Source organism: Chrysemys picta, chromosome 2, assembly GCF_011386835.1.
Source record: "Chrysemys picta bellii isolate R12L10 chromosome 2, ASM1138683v2, whole genome shotgun sequence".
Lineage (NCBI taxonomy): Eukaryota > Metazoa > Chordata > Testudines > Emydidae > Chrysemys > Chrysemys picta.
The window spans coordinates 171,090,771-171,117,608 of record NC_088792.1 but is presented as its reverse complement, the minus strand read 5'-3'; positions in this window follow the sequence as shown (position 1 = coordinate 171,117,608).

Here is a 26,838-nt window from a genome sequence, read left to right as displayed (position 1 = left end):
GATTATCTTCAATATCCACCTCATCCTAGTGCTTAGTGATACCACTTCTTCTTTCCTTGTTTTCTTTTCATTTATAGGGCTACAGTACCTTTTTCTTTTGGTTTTAATTTCCTTTTGAAGGTCCAATGCTACTTGGCTTTTGGCAGTTCTCACTTTATCCCTACACCTTCTGATCTCGAAGACGTACCTTTCCTTGCTGATCCATCCCATCTTCCATTCCTTGTAGGTTTTCTACTCTCTCTTCAAAGCCTGCCTGAGATGCTTTCTCATGTAGTTTGGTCTGCAACCTTTCTCTATGATTTTTTCCCCCTTGCTTGGGATGCAGGCTTCAGATAGCTTCTGCAACTTTGACTGAAAGTAATTCCAAACCACTTCCACATTCAGATCCTTGAGTTCTTCAGTCCTGTCCACTTCCCTAACTAATTTCCTTAATTTTTTAAAGTTAACCCTTTTGAAATCAAGGACCCTAGTTGCAGATCGATTTTTGTTTATCCTTCCATTTACTTTAAACTGAATTAGCTCGTGATCACTCAAACCAAGGCTGTCCTCTACAACCAGTTCTTCTATGAAGTACTCGCTACTTATCAATACTAAATCTAAAATGGCATCACCTCTTCTTGGTTTGATGACTATTTAGTGAAGAAATCTGTCAGCTATCAAATCCCAGAAATATCTGGGCCCTATCATTAGTAGCATTTGCTCTCTGATCTGTATCTGGTAAATTAAAAAGTCTTCCATAATCACACAATTCCGAGCAGTATTTATTTAATTTAAAACATTAGAGAGGTCTCTATCCATATCCAAATCAGATCTTGGGGTTCTGTAGCAGACCCCAAACACTGTCCCAGTGGGACCTCTATCTTTCTTCCCCAAGGTTATTTTCACCCAAACAGACTCTATCTTATCACTTCTAATTTCTTTACAGTGTACCTCATCATTAATATACAATGTTACTCCCACCACCTTTACCTCTTTTCTGTCTTTTCTGAACAGCACATACCCTTCAATACTTGTACTCCAGTCATGACTACTAATCCACCATGTTTGTTATCCCTATGATATCTGGTTTCACTTCCTGTGCCAGTAGTTCTAGTTCCTAAGCCACCTGTTGGTCATCATAATTTTGTTTTACCTTCGCGCTCTCCGCTTCTTTCTTGCACTCCCACCTTCTGTTACTGCCTGCTGTGCCCCTTCTTCATTTTCCAACTCAGCAAACCTGTTCCTGAGCTCTGTTTCTCCTTCATTAGCCAGTCTTTTCCTCTGCCTGGTTCTCCTAGTCACATGATTCCACTGGCCACTTTCCTCATCCAGCCGTCTACCCTTACAGTTCTCCAGTATAGCTTGCATCTGTGAGCCTTGAGTTTTCCCGTCAGTCTCTTCCAACCTTCCCTCCATCATCTGCTCGAATCCCCTTCAAAACTCAACCATAGTTTCTACCCGCATCTCCAAGCCTCCAATCTTCTCTTTCATCAGCTTTAACAGGCAGCACTTCATACAAATGAAGCACTTTTCCAATACCTGCTCCAGGATAACACACAAGCCAGAGCTTCCGCAGCTGGTCATCTTCATTCTTGGGTCACCTCCACGGCTATCTCTGTAGCTGTCATAGCCTTTCCACCTAAACTCCTGTTAAGGAGAAAAAATGAGAACACACCCACACCCCAAAACCAGAACACCATACCTATCCCTTCCACAAGCTTCCACTCAGACTCCCCCATTTCCAGCTCTGTTTGCTGGCTCCTGTGCCACTGGCTGGCTGCTTGGCTGCCTTTATAGGCCCCCTAATTGGGGAAGCCCATCCCTAATCAGGGTTCTGCTGTGAGGCTCTGCTTCTCTTATAGCATACTGCCTCCAACCAGCCCTGCCAACTAAAAAAGCCACCAAACATCATACCCAGCAAGCAAGGAAACACTCAAGAACTTATGCACTGTCCCTAGGAACAGTGGCTTGCCCCCTCCCTTCTCCTCCAACAGACCTCCACTCAAACGCCCGTTTCCAGCCTCCTGTGCTGCTGCAGGAGATTTTCTAAAGCCCCATGGGAATTTGGCACGTAACTGCCATTTGTACTTTAGAAAGTCTTCCCCTTTTTACTCTTACTGGGAAATTTGCATAGTCTATCCACTCTGTACAGAAAACAATGCAGATAGTCCAGTATACTATACCACATACATAAGAAACGTCCAGTTTTTAGTAGCACCTACAATGTGCAAAAATGACTTTTACAGCTGTGATGTCCAGGAGCTACATTACGGGGCTGCAATGACATAGCCTTTTTAAAGCAGAAGGTAAGACAGCATTGCATTGTAACATGACAATAAAATCTCACTCTTTAATGACATGTTGCTACTTGAAGCTTCCCATCCACCTACCCTCTGTGGAGAGGACACATTAGGGTCCCAATTCACAAAGCACTTAAGCACATGCTTAACTGTAACCACATGCCTAAATCCCATTAATTTCAATGGGACTAGCTCACACACTCATGCTTCAGCATATGCTTAAGTGCTTTGCTGAACAGGGATGGACTTAAGTACATGTTTAAAGTTAATCATGTGCTTAAGGACTTGGTTGAATTGTGATTTAGGGCCATAGCCACTACCACAGCAACGCCATAGCCTGGAGGCAAGATTCCCTGTTGCAGTATCCACCTGCCATGGCACTCACAGCCCAAGCCAACTACTTTGGCTAAGGATTTGGGTGAAGTAGTTGGTTTCAAAATCAAGAAAGGCAACAGAATCTGTATAATTCTTGAGCACTTTGCATACGTTCAGCAAAATTACTTGCATATCACGCACCTACTTTCTGGCTGTGGTAAGACGATTCTGATCTGGCAGATAGTGGCACTCAGCAGTAAGAAAGTAGTTGTCTGATACGTCTGTCATTTAATTGTCATAACGCCAACAGATCACAAAGGGCTGATGACCTTCTCACGTTGTGGGCGAACAGTTTCTTGCATGATGTGTTCCCATAGGGTATTCAAAAGCAGTGAAAAGAAACCTGGTCATCCCATATATTATTTATCTATGGTTTTGAGTCTATTCCTGACAAGAAGCATCTCTAATCTTTTGATTTCAGAGTGCTGACCTGGGCAAAGAAAGCATGAATTCCCTTCACGTTTCATGAAATGTGGGAGCAAAGTGATAACTGCCAAACAATTTTTACTTGATATGGGATTGTCCTAACTCCACGCTGTGAGCTGGAACACAAATGTTTTCATTCAGAACTTTACACTGGCAAAGCTGGGGGGATACACAGCACAAACTGTATGTCCATTCCTCTCCCTAGTGGCTCCAGAGTTCAAGAGGATGTTGAGGATAATTTTTCCACCTAAGGGGTGGAGTAACTTTTGCATCTCATATGGCTTTAATTTCAGCCAGTGTTAGGACAATAGAATCTAAAGTACTGTAGGGGTGATTTGGCTAGATACACCCTTTTAATGGCCAAAACACTGCCCTTTTGGAGATCAGTTTGCCCCAATGGGGACGTAGTATGCAGCTGATGCAAAACATTATTTGAAGTATGGAAACATCCACTCCTTTTGCACTGCTGCCAAAATAAGCCTTCATTTCTGCCACTGAGATGAGATCCACCCTGTAGAACTGTTGCAAGGATTTAGCCCAAAATGTGGAACAAGTTTAAGTAGGTCAAGTTTTGCTCTCAGGGACACCAGTAGAGTCAATGGGGTTGAACAGGTGCAACTCAGAGGAGAATTTAATCCAGTGTTTCAAAGCCAGCATTTTTCAGTTTCGTTTTAACTCTCAGGGCCCCAGCTTCTGTGAAGTGCTGAGTGACTCCCATTAGATTCAGTGGGAGCTGATGTGCTCAGCACTTCATAGTCCTCACTTAGGATTTGGCAGAATCAGGGGCAAGGAGAGCCACGTTTTAAAAAGAGCTCATGGCCTGGTTTTTTCAAGTGCTTAGTATCCAGAATAGGTGCCAGATTTTCAAAAAATTTCAGCCCCCTGCAGCACTCATTGGGCCACTTGTGGCTAGATTTTCAAATGAGCTCAGTACCCACTCTGCTGAATGCTTTTTGAAAATCTGATCGCTTATTTAGGTGCCTGAATAAGAGCTGAGCTCCTTTGAAAGTGTGGCCCTAAACGTACTATGCTGTCTGAGTTATCCTGTCATAAGGCTTCTTTATGGGTTTTCCCCAGTCAACTGGTTGCCAATTATTAGTTTAAAAAAACTATTGATCATTCAAGAGACCAAGAGTGTCAAATTAGTTACTTCACATGACATGTGAAGTGGACTGTGTCTTCCAACCAAGGACATAAACATTACCTCACCCACTAATTTTAATACTAACTAAAATAAAGCCACATGATCCTTCTGTTGACAATATGCTGGCAATGTAACATGTCCCCAGCACTTTTATTCACTCACGCAAAAAGCCTAATGAAGAAATGGTGATAGTTATTGTCAAGCAATGACTGGAAAATGCTTTCAGAACAGTTGTTTAAAGCTATTGCCCTCCATTATATAACACAACATTCAGTGTCCTGCCTATTGTAGATGTTAAATTGTAGATTTCTTGAGCCTGATTCAATGCCCACTGAAGTCAATGAATATGTTCCTATTGATTTCAATGGGTTTCAGATCAGACTCTGTAGATGTTTGACAATTGATAGTATTGCTGTAAACAACTGATATAACTGCAGTTATTCAATAATAACGGTATAATTCAATACTAGTATATATTGCCCAAGGGACAGATGTATTACTTAAAATGATAATATCCAGCTTTGGGAATTATTTCACGATTAAGGTTTTCTCTTTCCAAAGGACAACAATTTCCAGCTGTTTAAAACTATTTATCTTATTATTCTTATATATATTTTGTGAGAATAGTGGTAAGAATATATGAATTCTGGGTATATTGCCAGCTTTTTTTCTTTTAAATACATTAGAGTGATTTTCCAGCCAAAAGAACAAAAAAAAAAAAAAAAAAAAAAAAAAGACCAACAACCCAAGTTAGTTACAAGATGTTGTTTCAACCAACCAGAATTGAGAATAAAATACAGAAATATCATCAATATAAAATAAATAATGACCCTTGGCACTTTTATAGCACCTATCATCTAGGGATCTTGAAGTGTTTTAAAAACATGAGTTAATATGTCCTCAAAATATCTCATTTATGCCCCCATTTTACAAAGGAAAACTGAGGTACATATAAAATTTAGATGGCTTTCCAAGCAAGGCTGCCATACAGCCTGGAATCAAATCTGCGATGACTTTATCCTGCATAATGCTAACTAACATCCAATCAAAGTCAGTAGAGCTGCTTGGTATGTTGCATAGGTCAGGCTACTAGACAATAATTCATACTATGTTTGTCTCCATCATAGTTAAAAACAGCTGTATGTGTATAACTCTCAAAATTAAAACAATTAGAAGCAACTATTTATGTGCAGCAATCCAAAGTCTGAAGCCAAGCATGAGAAACTGTAATGAATCAATGTACTGCAAAACAGCAGACATGAAATTACAAAGTTTACAGACACAAATGTGAAATGGAACTCTTCTGAGCTTATCAGCTCCAAAACCAGACTTCTGCCACTTGAACTAAAGGAGACCTCTTGCAATTGTTGGATCTCATATCCTCTCTGTGGGATAGCCACTAGAGAACAACATCATTTACCAATAAATGGGAAACTAGTGCACTAAGAGGTATAGGACAGAATCTTACTCTAAGAGGCACAGCAAAGAACATGAAGTTCAGGAGGGAGGGATTTACACCTGCCAGATTCACGGACTGAAGCAGTTCCTGGTGTAACTTGGAGAGCCATGGGGGCCTAAGTAACAGCATCCTCCCCAACCCAAGGGGCACAGCATTGCCTCTTCCCATCCATCTCCTGCTGCATGCCCAGGGGGCTTTTACAATTGTCTTCCACAGTGCCTACACCAGGGGAATTTTCTCCTAGCCGGAACCAGGACTTTTATAGCCCTCTTTACGCCACTCCATCCCTTTTGCTCAGCATAAAGGGGCCAGAGCAGCAATGAAGACCTCACCCTAAATACATACTTCCCTCCCCACCAGGTTAGACAAAGCTAATCCTGAGCTTCTGAAGTTCACCAGGCTTCTAGTCTCAGCTCCTTGTGTATCTTTCTGTGAAATATTCAGAGGAGTTCAAATCTAGTGTTGATGACCACAGATCCACAGTCTATAGAACATAGTTTTCAGTCCATAGATTCTTTACTGATGGCATCTAAACCTGTGAAGTTATGATGTGCCACCTGAGCCTTGTCTAATAGGGGAAGTATCCAGTTTACTAACTTTGTATGTATGAGAGATTCAGTGATGTCGCCCGCTATGTATGGTTACCACCTGGCCAGTATTTGACCAGCCTGGCCAGGGTTTTTTATGGATTTGCTAGTTGCCAGAAAAATAATCCGTCATTTTGTTTTTTTTTACATGGGTCGAAAGATTTGCATTATTATCATCACAATACACTGAGATATCTAATGTTAAAAGTTTCTGTGTCCAGCTAAAGATGCAGAAGCAGCGTTCCCACTTCCGTAGTTAAAGCGATAACAGATCAAAACTGTTGAAAATACAGCAGCTGTCTGCCCATCAACATGCAAGTGTGCCACGTTTGTGCGAGAGAGGGTTTGAGTCATGTGAGAGTAAGGAGACGTGCAAGGTGTATTAAATAATGGAAAATATGGGCGATGGTGCAAGTGATCCTACTATCCCTGGGGGAAAAAAGCTTGTGTCAGAAGCTGCACATTTAATGACAGCTGGCTAAACGAAACAGACTACATCTCTCTAAATACTATAAGTAGCTGTTAAGCGGAGCGGGGAGAGAGGGTGTTGTGGAGTTGTCTCGTGTTGGGGGTTGGGTAAGGTTGCAGCAAGTTTGCCTTGTTGGGGGGGGACAGAGAGTTGCTGTTTTTTTTTGCATTTCAAAGGTGGTAACCCTACCTCTATGGCTAGGACACAAAGGATAAGAGATCTGCTTCTACTATTAATGACTACCTGGATTTTTATCATTGAATTAAAGGAAGTCTTGTGTGTTTTAGTGCTCAAGGACAGGAGTTCTAATCCCAGCTCCATTTTGCATATGTGCCCGCGCCTGCATTTGATTAATAAAATAATTGTGGCTTCTGTCTGCAACACATAGATTTTCTGGTCCATTTGTAGTCAGTCATATACTAAGATTTTTTTTTACCCACTGCTGCATATTATCTCCAAGGGTACCTGCGTGTATCAGTTATGCATACTGACTTCTCAGATGTCTCCAGCCTCCACTGAAAACGAGAATGAGAAAGCCATTGAACTTACAGTTTCAAAATACATCTGAGGCAAACAAGAAGATATTCAAGATCTTTACAGGATGTATAGACTGTAAAATCAAATGAATCTGGACACTTTCCGGGGAAGCTGATATGAGACAGATGATAGGATTGCTTATTGAAAAGGAACAGCTAGCTTGGATCTTCATCCCCAGTACAATAATCAGTGACATGATCGCAAACCAGAACAATCCTACAATGTTTTCATTTTAATTCTTTTAAAATAAAGTCTTCATTTTTCTGAACCTGATTTTTTGGCCGGAGATACAATTATACTTGAAGTGAGGTAATAAAATGTGATTAGTTATTCTACAGTACACTGGTAGGCTCAAAGAGATTTAATTTCTAATTACAAAATACCAGAGTTTATAAGCAAGTATGGTGGGGGTGATTACTTAATCAAACACAAATTAAAGTATGTACCAGAAACAACCAGTGGTTGAATATTTTTGCAGGTAATACTTGAACTGGAAGCCTCTGCCTATTTTTTCTCTCTATCTTTCTCTCTCATGTCACTCCATCAAGAGGAATGATTTATGCCAATAGAGTCAAATTTTAATTATCCGCCTGTTAACCCAGTGGAAATAAACCCTGCCTTGACCAGTCTGCAATATGTGAAAAATCAAAAGTTTGCTTTTGGCTCTTTCAGTTTTGGATACTGAACAAAAACTCTATTTTTCCCCTCATAACGAACTACCTTGATTTTTTTTTCACCAATAAGGAATGAAAGATGAAAGAAACGGGATATACTTTATAAAACTATTTTCCACAGGCATGCCTTGTGTGACAGACTGTGCCCCTGGAACACCTTGGCTCAAATCTAGAAGCTGTGGGTGTGGTGACATTTCCTGGCACAAGGAAGGATTTCAGGGAAGCACTGGCTCTGCCTCCTCCACCCAAGCAGGTTCCTGACCCCTACTTACAAGTGACAGAACCCTCATGTGTTGTGTATAAATGGTACAGGAGCTTCAGGCAAAACCACGCACAGTATTTTTATTGTGGGACCATTATCCTAAAATACAGATGTATGCATAGCATGCCTGAGGATATCCAGGTTTGAATTATAGGCTGCCTTGTGAGCAGTTGTGGCATCTGGTTTGAAGATACTTTTTACTCCCCTTATTTTAAATTCAGCTTTTCAAGACAGAGCTTATTATTTAAAATATTCTGATGGGTTCATGGTAATGCTCACTAGCAATAGCCTTGGAAAGGAGATTAAAAGTAAAAAGAGTTGGGGTGATCAGTTTATATATCCACTTTACAGATTCTTTTGGCAGAGCCATATTTGTGAGTGTGAGAGTGAAAAGAATTTACTGCTCTTCCGAGCTGCTAGATTGATAGCCTTGGAGAATAAAGTCCCCTCTCCACTGACCCGCTGGAGAGTATGGACAATGTCATTCTCTCCTATCAGTGTGCCTAAACCCTACCCTGAAGGGACCCAACCTATAGATGAGATACTGTGGATACCTTGGATACTGTGGTGAGGAGGATCACATAAGTAACTAGATAGATAAGTTAGTTCTGTCTCCATTCTTAGTCCTTAGCCTTCCCAGGGAGATTGCCAACAAGAGTGCAAAGTCACTGACATTTGTAATAATGATAAACACAGCCTTTAGGATAGTGATATGATTTTTGTGATGTGGCAATTGTGCACTAGGAACTGGAGTAGGACCAGGAATTCTCTTTAGATCACGGAATTTTTTTCCCCCTGGAGTGAGAAAGGACAGCAATACATTGAACTGAACTGGTCAGCAGTGGGTAACAAAATCTCAGACTTGACTAGTAAGTGCTCAGATAATCCTCTGTGTTTGTAGAAAGAGACCTACGTTTTCCTAAGTATTTTGGTTAATCTTTGATTCAAAAGTAATTTTTAATTTAATTACAGGTAATTATAAACACTGCAACTTTTTTTTTGTCTTGACCTTGCTAAACTTATCCACGTTTTTGTCACCTCAAGACTAAACCGTTTACAGGTTTAACTATCACCCTTCATAATTTTAAGATAACTGTAAGAGAGAGTTAAGCATGTCACCACCCAAAACAGGGATATATGAGTCTGATCAGGAATTCAAACTATGTGGGCAGGGACTGTATGTGAGAGAGAGTAGCAGGAAAGAGGTAGAAGAAGCCAGAAAGCCAAGCAGACAGTAACAGACGTGCTGGTAATGTGGTCCTAAGAGAAAGATTTTTGGCACAGAGCATTGCTGGCAAGGTAGGCTTAGAACTGTGAGCAGAGGAATTGATTCCTATTGCTAGATTCCTACTGTGTTCTGGGAAACTGGACTTGATGTATAATGTTAAATAAATAAAAACTGCATAAAAATACCTGCCTCTGTCAACAATTTCTCCTCCTTACTGGAACAACTCACAAAAGAATTTGACTAACTGCTTGGGTCAAAAGGAGTAACACCACTATCATGCAGACAACACCCTGTAACTGTTTGGAAGCTGAAACTAGAACACAGCTGCCTGCCTCCTTAAGTGGTGCTTCACACAGACAGCACATTATGCAAGTGCTCTCTCACCTGCACTGGCTGCCCATTAGCCTTAAGGTGGGGTTTGCAGTGTTAGTGGTCTTTCCACAATAAGAATGACACTCCCAATACGGACACCCCTCCTTCTACCCAAGAAACACCTACCAACCAAAAAGAAAAAAAGGGAAAATAATAATAAAAGTCTAAAATATTAACCAAGCCACTACCCCAAGCAGAGTAGTGAAAAGGGAGCAGAGTCAGAGACTCCAGGAAGTCCACTAGGGATTTCACTATTGCTATCGATTTCACATTGAGGACACTGATACTAGGAGGATGGACACCAGTATATAATTCTGAGAGATAAGAGATAAGATAGAGTTTATTTAAGCAGCCCTAAATGGTTTGGCACCTGTTTATCTTAGACGGTCTCTCTATCATTTGCAGTGTTGTAGCTGTGTTGGTCCCAGGATAAGAGACACACTGATTTCCTTCTCCAGACCCGAAGAGCTCTGTGTAGCTTGAAAGCTTGTACCTTTCATCAGCAAAAGTTGTTCCAATAAAAGATATTACCTCATCTACCCTCTTTCACTCTGTTTACCTTAAATACAGTCTCTCTCTGTGTGCTACTGCTGCGATTAGCATTGATACCTGAGCATGCAGTCCCCTGGTTTAAAAGAGGATGGGCCTGCTGGTTGGGCACTTTCACTCTCACCTTGTTTTAACACACCCAAGCTCTGGCAGACTAGTGTCCAGGAACTCTGCAAAGCACATCATTTTCCTCAAGCATTTGGGATAGGTTGAGAGCTAGAGGTTGGTCACAGGTGGGATCATTATTATGGTGGATAAACACAGTAGAGCTTGGAAAGTTGCCTAAAGCAATGGACAGATGCTTTAAAAAACACCTTGAAATTATCTATTTATTAATGTAGCCACACATACACCTCCAGAAGTCCCAATCCAGCAATGCACTTAAGCATGTGCTTCATTTTAAGCATGCAAGAAGTTCTATTGACTTCAGTGGAACCACACACGTGCTTAAATTTAAACGTGCTTAAATGCTTTGGGTGGGATTTTCAAAGGGGCCGAAGGGAGCTAGGTTCCTAAATCTCATACAAAAAACAATGGAAATTGAGCACCTAACTCTTGTAACTCCCTTTGAAAATCCCAGCCTTGCTGGATTGGGGCCTAAATTGCAGTGTTTAATTATGTGACCATATACTATTACTCATGCAGGATCCCTGCCTTCTGCAATGTTCTGTCTGGATAGTATTAAGGTAACGAGACAGGTGTGAAATATTTATTTGCAACAACATATTAGAACAGAAGAGGAAATCTGCACATGGTACTTTCAGCATTAACTTGTTGGTATCCTATCTGTTCAGTGAGTGGATTTCGGTCCCATTCAGTGCACACTATCTAATTTACACCTTACTTACATTTACTGCTTTTCTCATTACCCTATTTTATTATGTACAACATTCACTCAACATTTGTTTGTTGTTAGAAATTATTTGACATATTTATATAAGCCATTTATTTCAGCCTTATTGCTACCAAATTATTCATGAATTACAAAGCACTGATTGCTATTTGTATTGTGTGATTGGCTACCTAAGTCACATGGTATTATTTCTGTCCCCATTGATTGACTGACTCCTACAGAAAGCTGTGTGAATAACAGATTTTGCAGTACAGTGCTAATTCCAAAGATAATACTAATAAAAAATTGCTTTGGGTCACACCAAAAACAAGTTTTGGGAGAATCAGAAAGTTAACACTTTAATTTTGAGTGGAACAGAACATTTCATTTGACTCAAAACAAAATATTTAATTTCTATGCTGAGTATTCAATGATTTTGAATTTTTAAAAACAAAATTAAAGGAAATTTCAGAACAAAATGAACTAAAAAAAAATAAAAAAACGTAAAAAAAACATTTAGAATTTTTGGAGGTGGGGAGGGGACACGAACAATTTGATAAAACTGACGCAAATTTGCAAATTTCTTTGCTGCCAAAAATGCATTTTTTTGGCTGAAAAAAGTTTTGGATGAAAACTGCGCAGCTCTACTCCTAAATTTATACAGATTTTGCAAGATGTGCAGATGAACACCTCTGGTGTGTCTATTCCTGTAAATACATATTCACATAGATATTGGAGAGACACTCTTTCTGCTAAGTTTCTTCTGAAAAACATATATCCCACAACTGTTTGTGAAAGGCAAGTAAAAAGGGGGTCAACGTTGATCATTACATCAAATGCCTGGTTTTTATTTGTATGGATGTTCATGAAGATTATTTGCAGTATCTGCCTGGTGCTAGTAGTGCTGCTTAACATTCCAAACTTCAATGTGAATAATCCTTTCAAAATGAAGAGACTTTGGGACCAATAATGGAGAGAAGTGACTGAGCTTTGAGTTCTGCTCTAGCTATATTAGTTCCTGCATATAGAATAAAATGTAACTGGAAGGTGAAGTGTTACACATATTTGTTGTGCTCTGACCAGTTCTCTCTCTCTTTCAGTCGCTCTCTGTTTTCTAAAACCAGGATAGAGGAAAGAAGAGCTCATCTCTGAGTCTCATTATCCGATATTTCCCTTTCACATTATCCTCCATTTTTAAGATTTTTTTATTTCTGTTTATATAATGAAACTAAAATAAAAACATTTGTCTTGAAATATGTTTTGAAGCTGATGGATGTAGTATAATTATGCTATTTAATTATGATGAAATTATAATAATGCCTAAAAATTACTGAAGCAAAAAAAAAAAGTGTCATTTACATACTATAACATTTTCCCCTAATAATGGATTTATGTGATTTTCATTTTGTTGAGTGATTCCCCCTCCCCTGTGCCATGTTTGGAATGGGATATCCCTTTCCTGTCTTGCCCCACAGGGTACCACCTACCTTGCAAACAGAGCCTCAGAGCCTGTGTCAGTGAGTCTCAGAACCCAGGTCTACAGACTCAGGCTCATGATATGTCACTAAAAATAACCATGTGGACATTCCCACTTGGGCCCTGAAACAAAAACACAAATGGAATTAAAAGCTTGTGGAAACTGGATCCCCAATCCTGCAAACAATTCTGTGTGGGCAGACCCCGTGTCCATCTGGCGCCATTTACTTAATTAGGATTCATTGAAGGTTTAGGGGTTTGCCTGCATAGAGCAGCTTGCAGCATGGGGCCTTAGTCATCAATAAACACTGACTACTTGCAGTTACGCTCCAAGTACCTGCAACATGGAATCCTCATATAATTCCAGGGGAGTACATTTTAAAGTAATATTAGTTGTGACCTGGGGTGCCCAGTGCAGCCCTTACTCGTAATGCCAAGGTCAGGGCAGGCTACAAAGGGAGAGCAGATACTGCCAAGACTGGTGGGTAACACTGAAGTTAAACCTCCCAACCAGTCACAAACTGTGCTTCTGATCCCCCACACTAGTTATCAAGAAGCAAACAAACAAACAAATAACAAGAAAAACCACACAACCCCCTTTATTGCATTCCAATCTCTGGTTCCCAATCAGCACCTAGGTCCAGTACAGTGAGAAGTTATTTTAAACTCTGCTCACATATACAAAATGTTCTTCTGACCCCAAAGGGTCAGCCACATGCAGGGCCGGCGCTTCCACTAGGCGACCCTAGGCGGTCGCCTAGGGCGGCAGGATTTGGGGGGCGGCATTTTGCCATCCTCGGCGGAAATTCAGCGGCAGGGGGTCCTTCTGCTCCAGGTCTCCGGCGGAAATTCAGCGGCGGGTCCTTCACTCGCTCCGGGACCTGCCGCCGAAGTGCCCCGAAGACACGGAGCAGAAGAACCCCCGCCGCCGAATGCTCAGAGGAGGAACGCTGCCGCCTAGGGCGGCAAAAACCCTGGCGCTGTTCCTGGCCATATGACCAGGTCTGTATAGATTTGGATCTTACCCAAAATTCCACGCTACCAGCCAATCCTTTCGTGTCTAAAACTAAAGGTTTATTAGAAAGAAAAAAGAAAGAACAAGAAGACAGATGTTAAATGGCAAAGCAGTCAGATACATACAAAGACTTCAAAGTCCATATATCAGGTTCCTAGCAGTATTGGTGAGTTTGCTGGCTTGAAAGTCCCTCTGGAATACATCCACAGCTTGGATGGGTCATTCAGTCCTTTGTTCAGAACTTCAGTTTGCATAGGCGCCGACTCTGTGGGTGCTTCCGGGCTGGAGCACCCACAGGGAAAAATTGGTGGGTGTTCTGCTTCTCCCCCTTGCTCCCAGCACTTGCCGTTACAAAACAGCTGTTTCGCACTGCAAGCACTGGAAGGGGGGAGGAGGAGCGGGAATGCAGCGTGCTTAGGGAAGAGGCGGGGCCGGGGCCAGTATTTGGGGAAGGGGTTGGAATGGGGGCGGGGCAGGGGTTAGTCTGGCCCGGGCCGGGGGGGAAGAGTTGAGCACCCACCGGCGCCGGGAAAAGTTGGCACCTATGTCAGTTTGTAGCAAAGTTCCTCCAGAGGTAAGAAGCAGGATTGAAGACAAAATGGAGAAGATGCAGCTGCCTTTTACAGTCTTGTGCTTCCTTTGTTTCAGACACAAACTGCCCAGAACATGGCTTGAAAGCCTTTTCTGTCCATAGGCATGCCCTTGCATGCATTGCTGAGTCATAAAGTGTATCCTCTGACTTCTCTCAATGGGTCAGTTGTATAACTGATGGTCCTTAATGGGCCATCAAGCAGGCTAGGCCGAGCTGATGCCCAAGCTGTCCAGGGGCGTCACCCAGAAGCATAGCACAAGTTTTGTAATACAGACATAGATACATATCTATAACCCAAAATACAAATGTGATACTAATGCCAATTCAAATGACTGGGCCCATGAAGTATTGTTTCCATCCTATAGAAGTAATGGCTTACGTCTAACCTGTTCTTTCATGAGATATTGTGCAATATTGGAAAAGTTCACCTAAAGATTACATAGTCCTTATGGGGCATCTCTTTTGTTCCTAGGGTGAGTATGCCTGGGAACGCGGACAGCTTTTGATGTCATCCATGCCACCCTTGTTTTGATAAGCAGTAGAATTTTGGGCTGCCACTAATGAGAGCAGGCATGATTCTAAACTTACCTACACTACTACTCTTGATTTGCACAGGTGTGAAATCACAATCAGGCACATATTACTGATATTGTCAACAGCCTAAAACAACAACAACTGACCTGCCAGGAACATTTTAAAGTAATCGAATCAGAGGCCAAAATGGCAGAGTCATGGGTCTGGTAATTTATCAGCACTCGCACATGACCAAGGAGCTGGACTAAAACCTCTGGCAGTTGCTGAGTGTTCATTTGCTTCAATAACTTTAATTGACAGAGAGTTACTAACTGGCATAAGGGTTCAATTAATAGCTTTCATGTTTGGGCTGATTTTCCAGCTCCAGTCAGATGGTTTTTTATACAGATTTCGGGAAACTTTTCATCATTGTAGATTAATTTCCTCTGAAATCGAGATGAGCGTTTCTATTAATTACTTAATTCTTGAATGAATGAATTAGCTGAAATGGCAATTCACAGCTAGAAGATGTGAACACTAGCCTTTGGGTTAGTCATCTTCTCTGAACAAGGAGTAGACTAAACCAATAGAGTAGCAGGAAAATGTTAAGGCTGGAAATATATGGCTGTACAGAAAAGAAATTAAGAAAAAAAAAAGTTAGTAAGTTTCAGTCTGGTGATCTAATTTAGCATGGAGGAATGAGAATAAAGGTCTGTTAATAGTTGTGCCTGCTAGCATGTAGTGGTTAATCTGGGGGATAATAAACATGTATGCTGAGATTTTCCAAACTGTCTAAGACCTGGTCTACACTACGGGTTTAGGTCGACTTTAGCAGCGTTGAATCGAATTAAGCCTGGACACGTTCACACGACGAAGCCCTTTCTTTCGACTTAAAGGGCCCTTTAAACCGGTTTCTTTACACCACCTTCGACGAGGGGATTAGCGATAAAATCGGCCTTTGCGGGTCGGAATTGCGGTAGTGTGGACGGAATTTGACGTTATTGGCCTCCGGGAGCTATCCCACAGTGCTTCATTGTGACCGCTCTGGACAGCACTCTCAACTCAGATGCACAGACCAGGTAGACAGGAAAAGACCCGCGAACATTTGAATTTCATTTCCTGTTTGCCCAGCATGGAGAGCACAGGTAACCACGCAGAGCTCATCAGCACAGGTAACCGTGATGGAGTCCCAGGATCGCAAAAGAGCTCCATCATGGACCGAACGGGAGGTACGGGATCTGCTCGCCATATGGGAAGATGAATCAGTGCTAGCTGAACTCTGTAGCAGTAAAAGAAATGGCAAAGTATTAGAAAAGGTCTCCAAGGCCATGAAGGACTGGGGCCATAACAGGGACACACAGCAGTGCCGCGTGAAAATTAAGGAGCTACGGCAAGCCTACCACAAAGCCAGAGAAGCAAATGGAAGGTCCGGGGCAGAGCCGCAAACTTGCCGCTTCTAGGAGCCATTCTAGGGGGTGCAGCCACCACTACCCCAACCGTGTGCTATGACTCCGTCAATGGAGAAATACACAGGGAAGAGGGTTCGGGGAACGAGGAAGATGAGGATGGAGGTACTGTAGGTAGCTCACAGCAGCAAGGAAGCGGAGAAACCGGTTTCCCCAACAGCCAGGATATGTTTGTCACCCTGGACCTGGAACCAGTAACCCCCGAACTCACCCAAGACCCTGAGGGCACACAGGGGACCTCTGGTGAGTGTACCTTTGTAAATATTACACATGGTTTAAAAGCAAGTGTGTTTAATGATTAATGATTAATTTGCCCTGGTAATCGCGGCCAGTACAGCTACTGGAAAAGTCTGTTAACGTGTATGGGGATGGAGCGGAAATCTCCAGGGACATCTCCAGAAAGCTCTCCTTCATGTACTCCCAAAGCCTTTGCAAAAGGTTTCTGGGGAGGGCTGCCTTATCCCGTCCGCCATGGTAGGACACTTTACCACGCCAGGCCAGTAGCACGTAGTCTGGAATCATTGCATAACAAAGCATGGCAGCGTATGGTCCCGGTGTTTGCTGGCATGCAGACAACATCCATTCCTTATCTCTCTTTGTTATCTTCAGGAGAGTGATATCATTCATGGTCACCTGGTTGAAATGGGGTGATTTTATTAAGGGGACATTCAGAGGTGCCCGTTCCTGCTCTTCTGAACAGAAATGTTCCCCGCTGTTAACCACGCCGTGGGGGGGAGGGGTGAAGTGATCATCCCAGAGAATCGGATGTGTGTGTGGGTGGGTGGTTTACTTGGGTTTGTGCTGCATGTTAACCCGGAAACCGCAGCCCCTCCTTTTACATTGAAAACCCATTTTAAATGGCCAACCCAATTCATCCTTGATATGGGAAATGCGCTGCTGTTTGAAACCATTCCCGCATGTTAGGAAGGTTAAAAAAGCCAAAAGACTGTGGCTTACCATGGCTGCCTGCAAGCCGAAATATGTTGCCTGGCACTGCGTGAGTGATCTCTCATACCAAACCGGCAGGCAGAGGAAAAATGCGACCTTGTAACGAAAGAGTGTACCCATTGTTCTCTAAAATGTGTCTTTTTTAACCACCTCTCCCTTCTCCTCCACCAGCTGCAAATGTTTCTCCTTCGCAGAGGCTAGTGAACATTAGAAAGAGAAAACGGAGGACGCGGGACGATATGTTCACGGAGCTCCAGATGTCCTCCTACGCTGATAGAGCACAGCAGAATGCGTGGAGGCAGTCAATGTCGGACATGAGAAAAGCACAATATGAACGAGAGGAGAGGTGGCAGGCTGAATGGCGGGATGAAAAGAGCAAGTGGCGGGCTGAAGATGATAGGTGGCGTCAGCTTGCAGACAGACGGCAAGAGTCAATGCTCCGTCTGCTGGAGCATCAAACTGATATGCTCCAGCGTATGGTTGAGCTACAGGAAAGGCAGCAGGAGCAGAGACCGCCGCTACAGCCCCTGTTTAACCAACAGCCCTCCTCCCCAAGTTCCATAGCCTCCTCACCCAGACGCCCAAGAACACGGTGGGGGGGCCTCCGGCCACCCAGTCACTCCACCCCAGATGATCGCCCAAGCATCAGAAGGCTGGCCTTCAATAAGAGTTAAAGTTTTAAAATGCAGTGTGTCCTTTTCCATCCCTCCTCCCCCACCCATCCCAGGCTACCTTGGCAATTATCTCCCTACTTGTGTGAGGAATTAATAAAGAATGCATGAACGTGAAAAAACAATGACTTTATTGCCTCTGCAAGCGGTGCTCGAAGTGGGGAGGGGAGGGTGGGGTGGTTGGTTTACAGGGAAGTAGAGTGAACCGGGTCGCGGGGGGGGTTGGAGGGTTCATCAAGGAGAAACAAACAGAAGTTTCACACAGTAGCCTGGCCAGTCACAAAACTCGTTTTCAAAGCTTCTCTGATGCGCACCGCGCCCTGCTGTGCTCCTCTAACCGCCCTGGTGTCTGGCTGCGCGTAATCAGCGGCCAGGCGAGTTGCCTCAACCTCCCACCCCGCCATAAAGGTCTCCCCCTTACTCTCACAGATATTGTGGAGCACACAGCAAGCAGCAATAACAATGGGGATATTCTTTTCGCTGAGGTCTGAGCGAGTCAGTAAGCTGCACTAGCGCGCTTTTAAACGTCCAAATGCACATTCCACCACCATTCGGCACTTACTCAGCCTATAGTTGAACAGGTCCTGACTACTGTCCAGGCTGCCTGTGTACGGCTTCATGAGCCATGGCATTAAGGGGTAGGCTGGGTCCCCAAGGATCACGTTAGGCATTTCAACATCCCCAACGGTTACTTTCTGGTCCGGGAAGAAAGTCCCTTCCTCCAGCTTTCGAAACAGACCAGAGTGCCTGAAGACGCGAGCATCATGTACCTTTCCCAGCCATCCCACCTTGATGTTGGTGAAACGTCCCTTGTGATCCACCAGGGCTTGCAGCAGCATTGAAAAGTACCCCTTGCGGTTTATGTACTCGGTGGCTTGGTGCTCCGGTGCCAAGATAGGGATATGGGTTCCGTCTATCACCCCACCACAGTTTGGGAATCCCATTTCAGCAAAACCATCCACTATTGCCTGCACGTTGCCCAGAGTCACTACCCTTGATATCACCAGGTCTTTCATTGCCCTGGCAACTCGGATCACAGCAGCCCCCACCGTAGATTTGCCCACTCCAAATTGATTCCAGACTGACCGGTAGCTGTCTGGCGTTGCAAGCTTCCACAGGGCTATCGCCACTCGCTTCTCAACTGTGAGGGCTGCTCTCATCTTGGTATTCTGGCGTTTCAGGGCAGGGGAAAGCAAGTCACAAAGTTCCATGAAAGTGCCCTTACGCATGCGAAAGTTTCGCAGCCACTGGGAATCGTCCCACACCTGCAGCACGATGCGGTCCCACCAGTCTGTGCTTGTTTCCCGGGCCCAGAATCGGCGTTCCACGCCATGAACCTGCCCCAGTGACACCATGATTTCCACATTGCTGGGGCCTGTGCCTTGTGAGAGGTCTATGTCCATGTCAATTTCCTCATCACTCTCTTCGCCGTGCTGCAATCGCCTCCTCGGCTGGTCCGGGTTTCGCCTTGGCATGTCCTGGCTCTGCATATACTCCAGGACAATGCGCGTGGTGTTCATAGTGCTCATAATTGCCGCGGTGATCTGAGCGGGCTCCATGATCCCAGTGCTAGCTATGGCGCCTGGTCTGAAAAAAGGCGCGAAACTAATATCTGACGGACCAGGAGAAGGAGGGAGGGCGGGAGGGAGGGGAGGGCCGAGTGACGACATGGCGTACAGGTACAGGGAATTAAAATCAAGAAAGGTGGCTGTGCATCAGGGAGAAACACAAACAACTGTCACACAGAATGGTCCCCCCAAAGATTAAACTGAAAACCCTGGGTTTAGCAGGCCGTTGATTTCATGGAGGGAGGGGAAGCAAATGAATACAGAACAGATCTATTTTTTACATCTTAAGCTGGCAGCCGACGGTGCAGCATGACTGATAGCCTCTGCAGCAGGGCCAGCTTTAGGCCGATTCAGCCGATTCGGCTGAATTGGGCCCCGCGCCAAGGGGGCCCCGCGCTGCAGCTGTCCACCCCGCCCCCAGCTCACTTCCCCGGCCCCTCCTCCCCTCTCCTGAACGCCCCGCCCCCTCCCCTGCTTCCCGCGAATCAGAGATTCGTGGGAAGTCTGAAAAGAAGCAGGGGCGGCCCAGCAGCACAAGGTAAGCTGGGGTGGTGGGGGCGCGAGAAGGGCTCCGGGGAGGCGCGGCCCGTTCCCGCAGGCCCCAGCGGCTCTGGCCCGGCCTGGTCCCCGTGGCGCGTTCCCCCCCCCCCGCGGCGCGACGCGGCTTGGGTCTCTCCCCCGTCCCGCGGCGCGGCTCCCCCCCCTCCCGCGGTGCGGGTCTCTCTCCCCCTCCCGTCCCCCCCGCGGCGCGGCTCGGGTCTCTCCCCCCCCGTCCCCCCCCGCGGCGCGGCTCGGGTCTCTCCCCCCCGTCCCCCCCCGCGGCGCGGCGTGGCTCAATTCCTGGGGGCGGGGCTTGCAGCAAGCCCCGCCCCCAGGAATCGGGCCCCGCTCTTGCTAAAGCCGTCCCTGCTCTGCAGTACGATGACGATGGATACCAGTCTTCTACCAAAAGGCAAGGGGCTGCTGCTGTGTAGCAATACAGCCCCACGTCTGCCAGCATCCAGATCGCCCTCGGCCTCTTCTGGGTGCTTAGCAGACAATACTGGGCAATTGGCAGAAAATAGTATACTACGACTGATAGCCATCATCATCGAGACAGTAGCATGTCTGCCCAGGTGCCCATGATTGACAGCCACTGCAGTACGATGACGACGGTTACCAGTCGTAATATACCATCTTCTACCAAAGGGCAAGGGGCTGGTGCAATGCAGCCCTACGGCTGCCAGCCCCACGGCTATTAGTCATGCTACACCGTCTACCGCCAAAAGGCAGTTAGCAGCTGCTGCTGTGTAGCAATGCAGTCCCACGTCTGCCAGCACCCAGAGGACATATGGTGACAGTGAGCTCAGCTGAGCTGAGAGGGCTCCATGCTTGCCGTGGTATGTTGTCTGCACAGGTAACCCAGGTAAAAAGGCGCGAATCTATTGTCTGCCGTTGCTGTGACGGAGGAGGAGGGGCCTGACGACATGTACCCAGAACCTCCCGCGACACTGTTTTGCATCATCCGGGCATTGGGATCTCAACCCAGAATTCCAATGGGCGGCGGAGACTGCGGGAACTGTGGGATAGCTGTGGGATAGCTACCCATAGTGCAATGCTCCGGAAGTCGACGCTAGCCTCGGTACTGTGGACGCGGTCCGCCGACTAGAGCACTTAGAGCATTTTATGTGGGGACACACACAATCGGCTGTATACAACCAATTTCTATAAAACCGGCTTCTATAAATTCGAACTAATTTCGTAGTGTAGACATACCCTGAGAAATATGAATGCCCAATTCCCATTAATTTATTAAGTGGCTTTGCAAATCTCAGCTTCAGTATTGACCTTCTTAGCCAGTCACAGTGGTTAATCTTTTGGCATACGGCATATACCCAGACAGTAAGTAATCACAGTATCACACGGTCATAAACAGTAATTTATTTTTCTTGCCACATTTGATGGACTGTTATTTAAGATACTAGATTTAAAAAAAAAGCCAAAACAGCACGTAAACATAAAACCATTCCTGTCCCCACCTCAGAAAACACAAATACTAGACAGTCCAGTGATATAGTTAAAGCCATACTAGAGCTGTGCTAATCAAATGCATACTGTGGAAATATGGCATATATTACTATTTTTCCTCCAATTGTTTCTCTTCTTGCTATTTATCAGATGGACTGACATCTCTATCAAAACACCACTTTAATATACTTGTTTTGATCTGATGTTAAAAGCTAACAGGCTACTTTAGACTTCTGGACAGAGTGAAAAAAAGCAAGGTGTTTTATGTCACTGGTTTCAAAAAGGCATGCACCTAATTTTCCTCTGTCTAATAAAATATATGATGCAGAGAGCAGGAGTTTTTGGCATGAATACTCCTCATTCCTGTAAAGCAGTAAGATTGCTCATGTGTACAATTGTCCCACTGCTCCAGCCTTTTGTCCAGACTGGTAACTGTTATATCTGCTTGTTAATCACTCCTTTATGTATACACTATATAGGTTAATAGGCCATTTGTGGTTGTATGTGTGGGCGCACACACAATCCAGTAGAAGGAAGATGCTACCGACCCTTGGGAATGAATGTCAAACTGTGTGATCTCAGTTAATAGAGAAAAGAACAAGGGCCCTGTCCAACAAAATGTCATTTTTCTTCTGAAAGGTACAGCTCATCGGGGGCTCATTGCTTTCCTGTTGGCTTTTTTGCATTTATGAAACAAATATAGACCGAGTTAGCATGTAATTCTGTTACATCCATTACTAAACTTGGCATCCCTTCCAAGGCAAGCACCAGAGCTTTATTTCAGATTACTGTAAATCATAATTGACCATCTTTGCCTCCTGACTAATGGGATATACAGCTGGAGATGACCTTTGATTGGATATGGTCAGATTTCATTTTTGCTGTTGTCGGCTCTGCCTGCATTATGAACCAGAACTGCTACTAGCTTCTGAAGAAGGCTATCCTCTCTGCTCTTTCAGCAGGGGATTAACAGGTTTTGGATTACAGCCACTGGGCGAGGAAGAGAGAAACAATACATTAAAGGTGTTCTTGTCTGAAGTGGTGCAAGTGGAACAGGAGCTGGGACTTCCCAAAGAAAAAAGAAAGCTAGATCAACATTTTCAAACATCCATTCTTTTGGGTGCCTTTGGCTTTAGGTACCCAATTTGAGGCCCTAAATTGCAAGGTGCTGAGCACCCCCCAACTTTCATTGATTTCATTTAGAATTGAAGTGCTCAGCACCTCCTAAAATAAGGGTCTACTGTAGGACCTGAATTTTTGCTGTTCTCACGTGGGACTAGATTCTGATCTCAGTAAAATCGTTTAAATCCAGAATAACTCTTTGAAGACAATGGAATTACCCCCAATGGAATTGAGAGCAGAGTTTGTGATCAGACTGAAGATGTTTAATCAGGTTCAGCATTCCTAGCTGACCATTAGACACAATTTCAAAGTCTCGTAAAACAGGATTTGATGAGTTATGAGATTCAGTATCAGGGAGGGTTGCCAACTCTAGGTGGACATATTCCTGCAGGTTACATGAGGTGTTGCAACCCTACCTGGTACGGGGTTGAGAGGTCAGAGCCACCGACTCTAGAAATGCTTTTGTATATGAATGTAATAAGTAAGATCAGTATGTTCAAGGAGTTCAGGTTGGACAAATTATGGGTTATGATAAGACTTGGATAGATATTTCTGGTGTCTGAGATTGTTGTAACTGATAGTAAGGCCTAAGTTTTCCTTATTAATGAGTAATGTGACCTTAGCCACATTAAACACAGGACTTTTTTTTTAAATGTCCATGTCTTTAGTGTGTCTAATTTAACAGGAGAAAGATAATTTGTGCTTAATCACAAGCCATCCTTTGATTATTTTTTTAACCTGTGGCAACACATTTCCCAGTGACACACACCTCAGAGTGTGAGGCTAGTATGAGTGTTTGGCAGCCATTGGTTCCCATGTTACTTCATACTGAAGAGTCTGACAACATTGGGATGTTCCACTTAAGCAGAAATTTACAAAAGCAAATATCAAAAGTGTAAATAAAATGTATAGCCTTAATTTTAATACTGTGCATAGGGACTGTGAGCATGTTTAGTGACTATCTGACTGAATCCGTACAGTGAATCTGTGAGGTTATTTTATCATATAGAGGCCAACTAATATCCTTGGAGGTGAATCATTCCCAATTCACTTCTTTCTTTCTGAGCAAAGCAGTGTGGCCTAATGGCTAGAGCACAGGACTGGGACTCAGGAGACCTACATTCTATTCCTGGCAGTGCCACTAGCCTGCTGTGTGACCTTGGGTGAGTCACTTCGCCTCTCTGTACCACAGCTTTGAGAGCTACTGATGAAAGGTGCTAAGAACTAGGTACTAATTTCCCTGAAGTCCATGTAGGTATGAGTTGTCAAGATGCATACTGAGATCTGCATGAGCCGCAGCTGTGTTGTAAAGGAGCATGCTCCTACTGTGATCCTGATGCTTCTGCAGCTGCACTCTTCGTGAGGTATGAGGTTCTTTATGTCTTTAGGAAGAAATGTGCATTTTTCTTTTACAGTCCTTGGGACAACTGCGCACTGTCTGCACCACTTGAAAAGTGACACAGATTTCAGTGAAGAGCTACTGTTTTCTATGGTGTAGAGTAGATAGTGCAAATAAACACAAAGCCAGTAGCCTCACTCAGCCACAAAGGTGCCACAATGCCAAAAGGAGGGAAAGGGCCTAGAGCAAATGGATGTGTTAGTGAAGAAAAAAAAAAAAACCTGGTGTTACATGTAAAGCCAATCTATAATTTTCACATCAGCAAATTGTCCCCACTTGTTCAGTCTGCTTTCCACTTGTGGTCATTACAGGCTCCATGGCACTTCTCACAAGTGGTTGAGTGGGTAGCCATCTTAAGTAATTACTATGCACTCTTTCTACCTAAATTCTTTGGCTTAATTATTCTTTGCGTCCCCTGCTCAAAATAGAGTTACTGACAACTGATTTTCCACCCAAGAATGGTCCACATTATAATGGCAGGTGCATATCCAGAGTCAAATCCAGCCATAGCACAGGGCAGGGGTAGGCAACCTATGGCACGGGTGCCGAAGGCAGCACGCGAGCGGATTCTCAGTGGCACTCACACTGCCTGGGTCCTGGCCACCGGTCCGGGGGGCTCTGCATTTTAATTTAATTTTAAATGAAGCTTCTTAAACATTTTGAAAACCTTATTTACTTCACAAAGAACAATAGTTTAGTTATATATTATAAACTTATAGAAAGAGACCTTCTACAAACATTACAATGTATTACTGGCACGCGAAACCTTAAATTAGAGTGAATAAATGAAGACTCGGCACATCACTTCTGAAAGGTTGCCGACCCCTGGCATAGGGCATTCTTTCTGCCACTGATGGATTTATGCCTGCTTGCACCATGGCTGCAGTAGTCCCATATACCTATCGGATAAAAAAGGACTATAAAATATAAATAATGTAATGACAGTAAATGGGTGTGTGATAAAAACTATTCAAAGGTCTTAGACTAAGTCTTGTAAAGTACTACATAAATTTATGGAGCTTTTTGAATATTTTTAAAGAAATGATCTACCTTTCTTTCATCCCAATTACTGTTTTAAATTTTTTTTTTTTTGTTCAGAAAAGCACTGTTTCATCTAAAGCTACAGAAAAAGTTCATCTAATGCCTGTGGAATACATACTCCAGAAATAAGTATAGATACATTCATATGGTAGCAGTTTTGAAATGTTTGGGACAGAGCATCAGCTGATGAAATCAGCAGAGCTCTGTGAGCATCACTGGAGCGACACTGATTTACAGCAGCTGAGAGTCTGGCCTAGAAAATGTAAAAAAAAATAAATTAAAAAAAATGGAAAAGGGCAGTCCTCCATGTAAATAACTATTTGTTTCCTGCATTCTTGAACACAGCCCCATTATCTTATCGTTCATTAGCAGACTATTGAATTCACTTAATCAGTAATAGTTTCTGGAAGCTGTTTGGCAAGCCGATATGGAAATTACTAACTCACAGCTGGGTAAGAAAAATGGCAAGTACAAACATTGATCTTGCTCTATTCCCCCACCCCCTCTCTCTCTTCCTTGGACACTACAGATTTATTGCCTCACAGTACTCACAGATGATGTTTTCATAGTCACTAATGAGGTCCCAGCAGTTTTTAACAATAACAGGACATTACTGCTTCTGAGATATATTATGTGTTTCCCCCCATCTTTCTCCATTTTGGTTGAATACTCAGAAGTGTGTTAGCATAAAAAAACCCTTTTTTATTATGATGATAGATTGTCCAGTCACCTAATAAGAATAACTGCTAAGCTGGAACTTTAAAATTGTTAATTTGTATACAACCTTTAAAATAATATTTTAATGTGCTGTACATGGCTTTGTACATAAAAATGCCAGACAACACTTTGTTTCTACACACAAAAAGGCAATATAGCCGAGATCACATTTCAAATGCTGTTGCTTTCGTATTCCCCTCTTCCTCCTCTCCCCCAAGATCTTGACTCTAACCAATAATTGTGGGCACCTGTGCACAAGGTCCCCACAGAACATTCACTGCTAATAGTTAAAAATAATGCTCTTGTAGGCCTAGCTCTCTCCTGCTCATTCAGTAACACTGATTCATATAAGCCCTGATTCAGGAAAGCACCTAAATGCTTGCTTAATTTTAAGCATGTGCTTAAGTCCCATTGAATTCAAGATAAATGTGTGTTTAAGTGCTTTCTTTTATCCTGAAGGCAAAACTATTTTGCAATGAAAAACAAATTTCTTATCTTAGCTGGTAGCATGCTCCTCTCTTAATTAATTAATATATGGAGATATACCTATCTCATAGAACTGGAAGGGACCCTGAAAGGTCATCAAGTCCAGCCCCCTGCCTTCACTAGCAAGACCAAGTACTGATTTTGCCCCAGATCCCTAAGTGGCCCCCTCAAGGATTGAACTCACAACCCTGAGTTTAGCAGGCCAATGCTCAAACCACTGAACTATCCGTTTTTCTGTAATCAGATTTTGATTCAGATCTAGAGGCGATTTTCATACAGTTGAGAAGTTAAACAATAGAAGTCATTCTGTTTAATAGGCAAAGGAATAATACACTTATTATATCTGTAACCCTTCTGCCCATCTAAGTTGGCAGCAACAAGGGCCGGGTTCTGTATCTAGGGGTTCCGTTTCAATAACGCAATGCAAAATCGGCTCGAGCCCCCACCCACTGACCTGGGACAATTACATACCATCCCCTGGGTGCCTCTAAGAGGCAATAATTCCTCTCTCGCAAGCATGAAGTCTGAGTGTAGCAGAAAATGTTTAATAACATGAGGTAAACGACATCAGCATTAAATTGGAAAAACACCACAAACAGGATTCATAACACAAACCATGAGCAA